We start from the raw sequence: 8,137 nt of genomic DNA on the forward strand, positions 1-8,137 counted from the left end.
CCTACTTATTATTTTATAAATAAGTATTACTTATTTATTTCTCTCATCTATCTGTCCTTTGTGTGTGACCCTATAGGTTCTCGTAACGTTGACAATAATATTAAATCACATATTTAATATTATAAACAATGAGCGGTATCTAGCAACACATCACTGCTACCCAAGTGACGAGAATGTCATGTGATATGACGAAACCTTTCCGTGATAACGATCATGTGTATAATTACCCCTTTGCCCTTATATCTATATTGAACACAAGGCATAGATTGTGTCACCCTTGTATGGTTCAATATCTTATTTCTTGATCCTAGAATATACTGAACAACGAATAAGCTCAATATCTCATATTGACTTAGTTCGGCGTGGCCACGCATTTTATCAGTCATATTCCATCAAGAGGCCTACAGACATTGCTCCTGTTATGTAGGAGGGGCAAATTCCATCTAGGTCACTCATGTCCCTCAGCATGATTTGTAGAGTACCCATCAACCGACTTTATAGTCATCCTGTTACGGACAATGTTTGAACGACAACTAAGTACTCTACTCCACATCTAGGGTCCATAGTGGTTTCTGGTCGAAGGGTGGTATACACCATTATCACTATGAGAATAACTTATGACACTTTTCATAACATACTATGTAGTATTCTCATGGTGGGTCAATCCAATATAAATATTACTCCTAATATTTATATCTATGTGAAGACTTGATATCTCATATCCATGACTCGTGAGATGAAGTCATCAATCTACTCACATAATAGTCTCTATGTTTTACTGTTATCCCACATCACAGTAAAACTTGACTATGGATACTTTAAGAATAATGTCCTTATGTTTAATGGAGTCTCACTATTAAGTCACACTTAATGTTCCATTTATTAGACTAGCTATTCTAGGGAATTTATTAGTTTGAAACAAACATAATAAAGAAATGCCTTATTATATATATTAAATATATAAATCAAAGTCATCATACAAAAGACGATTCTATCAAAATAGATTGGCTTTTAGGGCTTACTCCAACAACATTTATATCTATGTGAAGACTTGATATCTCATATCCATGACTCGTGAGATGAGGTCATCAGTCTACTCACATAATAGTCTCAATGTTTTATCGTTATCCCACATCACAGTAAAACTTGACTATGGATACTTTAAGAATAGTGTCCTTATGTTTAATGGAGTCTCACTATTAAGTCACACTTAATGTTCCATTAATTAGACTAGCTATTCTAGGGACTTTATTAGTTTCAAATAAACATAATAAAGAAATGCCTTATTATATATATTAAATATATATAAATCAAAGTCATCATACAAAAGACAATTCTATCAAAATAGATTGGCTTTTAGGGCTTACTCCAACAGTGGCGTCTTGGGTTCTGCGTGATTTACGCGAGCAGGCGGATGTGACTTGAAAGGACGAGTCGCTTCGCTTTCTCTCGCCACGTGTAAAGGCTATCTGAATAGCACTCGAGTGGCTATTAACTGAGATTTGAACCTCGAGGTCGTCGAAAGCCGTTGGATTTTCGCGCCTTTTCTTTTTCCTTGAGATTAAATCTGGGCCGCTTGTTTGTATTTGATCCGGTTCGTTGGATTAAATCAATGGTCCAGATGGGGAATGGCGCAAATTTCCCTGTACGGGCGCGTTGGCCTATATATAGGAGAATGATTCTTTCATTTGAAACTTTACAGTTTCTTGCTTACTCCTCCATCGTCTTTGCTTCTTTGATTCTACTCCTTCCGGTGGTTTCACGTTTCTTTCGCTACCACACTACAAGCATCCTTTTTCGTCTTCATTAATCAAATAAGTGCTTTATCCTTTCATTTTGCTTTGGATTTTGCTTTAGTTGTTTGATTAAATAGGACGTAGTTAGTTCATGTAGTAGGTAGTTTGTAGTGTGTTCTCTATATAGCATGTGTAGTTTTTTTAGGATTATAGGTGGTGATTAGCACACTTTTCCCCCCTAAACAAGGATTTTTACGCGTTTGGAGGCGAAAATTCGCTGTTTTACCCACTGACTTTTGGGTTTCCACCTAAGAACAATGTCGAGCATCTCATGCGTTTCGTGTTCGAGTATTTTATGAATTTAGGGTTCGGAGGAATAATCCTATCCCTTTTAGCTTTTTCGCATGTTTCCTAAGTATTGTCGAGATCCTCGCCCTTTCACTTGATTTGGCGGTGGAAGGGTGGATTTGAATATCGAATTCACGTTTCCTTCCTCTGCTTTTTCAGGTTCGTAAATGGCTGAAGGGTCTCGAGGACAAGCCCCGCTTTTAGGCCAACAGCCGTCTTCTTTGGTTCGCGTTCGAGTCGACCATTCGTGGGTGGCGGATGAACCTCGGGAGACGGAGTCAATCTATAAAAATTGCCAGGACGATATCCCGGATTCTATGTGTACGGATATCCAGACCCCTCCTATTGAAGACTTCGAAGTACGGATCCCGACTGCTCGTCACAGGATTTGCAGTAATTGGGCGTGGGGGACGATTCCCATGTACGAGATCGCGTTCAAACACCTGGGATTGAGGCTAACATTTTCAGATCTCGAGGTGTCCATTTTCCGCCATCTCCACTTAGCCCCCTCCCAACTGCATCCGAACTCTTTAGCCTTTATCAAGGCTTTTGAGATGACTGCTGAGCACCTGGGTTTGGGTCCTACCCTGCCCTTGTTCTTCTATCACTTTGGCCTTCAACGAAGCTGTCCTCGCGGGGAGAAGGCGAAAGGGAAGCTCGTAAAAGGGGCCCCAAAACTCGACACCAAGCACGGCTGGGTTTCTTTGAGGCAACGACAGCGCCTCTTTGATATGTATGCGGAATCGGTGCGGAGATTCAAATCTGCCTTTGATGGGGTCAGGGCGATAACGACGAAAGGTTGGAAAATTTTTGTCTGCAGAGGACATCGTCTAGACGACCAGGGGCGTGAAGTTCTCAACGAACAGGGGCATCCCATCGAGGAGGATTTCGCCAAATTCCCCATTTACTGGCGCAAAGAGCATTATTCTAAGCCGACCAGTGAGTTTGTCTTTAAGTTGGGGGAGCTCACTCCCGAGGAGAGACTGGATTACAAGAAATTGAAGGAATTTGTGGAGGGTGTAATACCCAAACCCCTTAACGCGTATTTATTGAATATAAATAAATAAAACACTTAAGAAAATTCAGGCGTCACATGTTATAATACAAAACCACGGCCTAATTAAAATCATGCTAGCACAGCGGAAATTAAAAACGATATTTATCATAGTGCATATCATACAATATCCAAATTGTTCACACAATATCCCTAGGCTCTAGGCCATATCAACAACAAGGATATTATGTTTACAACCAAAAAGTAAAGGATTAGCAAAGTTAAATATGCCATCACGGGCTTAATACAATTCAATTCGAATAACCCGACACGGTAAATACCTAATCAGAGCAATTCTATACAACCTAGTCAAAAAGATATATAAAATATATCTAAGGAGTAGTCTAAGCTAAACTCCTCACCAAAAAGCGCACTACCACGAGCACGAGCAACTTCTAACTCTGATCGGGATCCTCAACCTGAGAATCTGAACCCCCAACGGTCCAGCACATAACACAAAGCATGAGAGTTAGATCACATAATCAAATTACAAGTGCAAGTAAAAGGGTACTTAAACACTTCCTCTATAATCATGCATATATCATACATTCATCCATATTCATCAACAATCTACCATTCAATTATAAGTACATAAACACATATAATCGAATACTCACACAATCAATTATCACAATTATCCAAGTATGTGTCACATATCACTTATCACATAAATGTACACATATCCTAATGCATTCTAATGCGTCAACTTCATGCAATGTCACCCTAGACATATCTAATGCATGTGGTACCGTTTCGTCTTTATTAGAGTATCTCACCTCTAATATTCGTCTTTATCGGATAAATATAATCCGATATCCGTCTCTATTAGAATATCCAATATACAACAACAAAATTCATGAATGCATGTATATGTTTTTCATGAATTCACCAACAATTATTTAGCATAAAGCTCGTCATTTACTATGTGGAACACTATCCAACACACGTCATTATTAAGATTAACAAAACCTTAATATTCGTCATTTACAACATCATACATGATTAACAATCATTATAAGCATCAACAAGCATCAACAAGCATCAACAATCATGTAAGAATAAGACACTGATTTGAAACTACATGCAAAGGAAGATAGCAGATGAAAAATTGTGAAATCTGCAACATTTTCGCCTGAGGCGAAAAACCTCACTGACACATTTTCGCCTGGGGCGAAACATTTTCGCCTGGGGCGAAATAACTGCAGAATGAACTGGTTCTCACTGACCAATTTTCGCCTGGGGCGAAACAAATTTCGCCTGGGGCGAAATTCTGGCGTTTTCTACACCAATGACCCAAAAATCCCATTTTTCATGTTATAAATCCCAAAAGAGTTTGTATTCAAGCTTAACAAACATAGATAAACACAAAAGGACAGTTCATTTCTCAGATCTACGTCATAAACATCGAAAAAGTAAAGATTGAACACTTTTTCATCAAAACTCTCAAGAACACAAAGTTCTTGAGTTTAATCCATTAGAAAACTCGTTCTTAACCATTATTTTCGTTCATTAATCATGTTAAAAGCAAGTTAAACATATTAAGAACCTTAGAAACGATTTCCATCAAGAAAATCCATTCCAAACTAAAACGAAAATGGGGTGGAGGAAGTTCGGGTGAGGAGAAATCGACATCCTCCCCTTCCTCGGATCACCCACGATTAAGGAAACTACTCTCATACCTGGATTCGAAGAAAACTCGACGAAGATCTCGAATCTCTAGCTTTTCTTCTTGCCCTAGCTCCTAAGCTCTCCTCTCTTCAACTCAAGAACACAAGAACTATGAGAAAATGAAATGTTTCTCCCTTGCTTCATGGCCATATGGCGCCACCTCACACACACAAGGCCCATTGGGCCTCAAGCCCAATTGGCTTGGCCCAATAACACGTTAACTCACTCCACTCGCTTAATAACTAAAGTACTCGATAAATAACTCTAGTTATTAACTTAATTAAATTTCTACGTTAATAAAATATTTTAACACATAAAAATTATTAATTTGAAAATTGGGTCGTTACAGAGGGCCTGTCTCCTTACCTTTTGTGCGATCCTGACGGTGATCCCATGTTCGGGGAAGATGGTCAGAGGTTGACCAGTACAAAGGTGATCGCGACGAAGGAGTTGATCGTTTGTGACACCCCAGAGAAATTAACCGCTTTTTGGAGTATGCTCGTAGCTAGCTTTATCTATCATTATGCTTTGCTTTTTACTTTGCGTGTTTCGATTTTTATTTGCATGTCTTATTTCGTTCGCTGACTGTTGACTCCGTTTTCGCGCAGGTAAAATGACAAGTGCTTCTGCTGCTCTTCGCCAAGCCCGTGCCGCGAAGAATAAGAGGGAAACGAGCAGTACTGCGGCGACCTCCTCAGCTCATCAATCCCCGACCGCTTCTGCTGCGGACCGTTCCAAAAGGATCCGGTTGGTTAGGGAGGAGGACGCTTCTTCTCGTCGGGAGCAAGAGGTTGTGGACCTCGACGGTCAGGATGATTCTTCAAATCCCGGCCCTCACAGGTTGATCGTCGGTGTTCCCGCTGATGATTTCGTCCTCCCACCCTATCTATGCCCATGGCACCTTGCTGAATGGAGACACGAAGGTGAAGATCAACCCAGCGGATGAGGCAATCCTTACGGACATGGGTCCTGAAGCTCTGCGAAGTGAAATCGCCACTCAATCCATGGCTCTGCTCAAGTTAGTCGAAGTGGCGACTTTTTTGAATGGCCGGGAGTGCAAATATCTGAAGGAAAGGGACGAAGCTCGCAAAGAACTGTTGGTGTTGAAGCGGAGGTTAGCAGAGTCCGAGGCCTCCTGCGAGGGTTATAGAGAAGAGCACAAGACTCTTTCAACTAACCTCAAGGAAGCGGAGGACAGGCTCAAGACCGTGTCGGAGGAGAGGGACAGCGCCTTTCAGCAGGTTGAGAAGTAGAAAGCTACGATCAACGAGCTGGATGGGAAACTAGCGGGGCTGCAGGCGACTGGGGTGGTCGAAGAGGGAGAGAAGGAGCTCGACCCTCAAGGGGTGTATGCCTCCTCCAACCGTGCGGCCTTGATTGCAAAAATCCAGGCGTATGATGTAACACCCAAACCCATTATTTATATATTTCTACCTTAGTAAAATCTTTTTCAAAATACGCAACGGAAAATCACATTTAATTTATTGAATGTCGGTTCGAGTATTACACTCCTCTACCAAAATAATACTAATGTAGTTAATTAGTAAAAATACTTGTTTATACAAATGTTAAATCAACTAATGTATTTATTAGCTATACAAAACAACCTAGATAAGGAGACTCTATATACATATAAACCCCTTTTCCCGTGTCACAATCAGAGCAGAGCTTCACCGACGACTCGACATCGAATACCACAAAACCTGTAAATCTGGACCCCCAACGGTCCAGCACATAACACATAAAAGAGAGTTAGATAACATACTCAAAATATACAAGTGTAAGTAAATGGTACTTAAACACTTCTTCATAAAAACATGCATAATCATACATTATACATATACATCATGTAACGACCCGATTTTTAGTAAATCGATATTTTATATATTTGCATATATTTTGGGTTAGGTTAAATATTTATTTACACGACGTATAATTATTTATCGCGAACATAAGTTTGTGAGCGAAACCTTTGCCATGTTAGTGGGCTTGGGCGTGTGATAGAAGCTTATTGGGCCTAAGCCAATTGGGCTTGGTTCATGACTAAGGAAGTGGTATAAGTAACCAAGTCAAACCAATGAATAGTCTCACAATTCATTTTTCATGAGAAGTTAGAAGTTTGTAAGCTTAGAAGCAAGAGCAAAACTCTAGGAGAGCAAGAAGAAGAACACGAGCAAGGAGAAGAGATTTAGAGGCCAAGAATCATCATTCAATCTAAGGTGAGAGTGGTTAAGCATAAGCTTGGGTGATCCAAGAGAGGGGAGGTGTCTAGCCTCCATTCCCAAACTCTCTCACCCAATTTCTTTGGGGTTTGGGTGAAATTTCTTTATCATAAACATGTCTTTTCATCTTAGTATGCTTAATGAACATCTAGGAGGGAATATGTATATGTTTGATGATGGTTTTGCATGTTTATGCAACTTTGCTTATTTTGCAAGAAATTGACATGATTTTGATTGTTTGATGTATTTGGATGTTTGGAAGAGATGATTAATGTTCCTTGATATCATATATGCTTGGAATTGTTGTTTATAAGAATTTATAACATGTTTGAATGGATTTTTGAGTGGATTCAATGTTAAACCGCCTTATTGAAACTCAAGAACAGATATTTTTCTGGTGTAGTTCGCTAAGCGACCAGGAGTTCGCTGTAGCGAACAGGTTCGCTGAAGCTCGCCAAAGCTCGCCATGAGCAGGTGACTTCCTGGTGAGGTTCGCCATGTCTCGCTAAGCCCTCGCTTAGCGAAGGCCTCTGCGACAGCAATTTTTGTTAATGTTTGTAAAGTGTGTGTATCCATGTATTTGGTTTCGTTTTGGTTTGGAATTATTATATGTTTAATAATGGTGTTGTGTAATGGCATTTATATAAAATGTCAAAGAAGTATATGTATTTTTGTATATCGGGTTGTCCGATAAAGAAGAATATCAGTTTGTCTGATAAAGAAGTTTAATGGATTATGTTATCCATGTAATGAGCAGTAGCTTCGTGCTAAGTGATTATCATATGTTTGGTAAATGCATGGCATTCATAAATTCATGCATTATTTAGGGATATCAGACTTGTCTGATAAAGAAGGATATTGGACTTGTCCAATAAAGAAGAATATCAATGGTAAGTTCCTTGATAAAGAAGATGGTACCACATGCATTAGTCGTGTCTAGGTTGGCATGACATTGAATGTTTGGCATTAGTCGCATTTGAGTAAATGTGCAATTATGTGTTATGTGTTATGTGAGTTCTTTGTGTTGTCCGAAACGACGTGAAACTATCTGGTTGTGTATTTGTGAGTATGTGTTATCTGGTGTATTACTTATTGAGGTATGTGTGTGA

This window comes from Trifolium pratense, linkage group LG5 (assembly GCF_020283565.1).
Source record: "Trifolium pratense cultivar HEN17-A07 linkage group LG5, ARS_RC_1.1, whole genome shotgun sequence".
Lineage (NCBI taxonomy): Eukaryota > Viridiplantae > Streptophyta > Magnoliopsida > Fabales > Fabaceae > Trifolium > Trifolium pratense.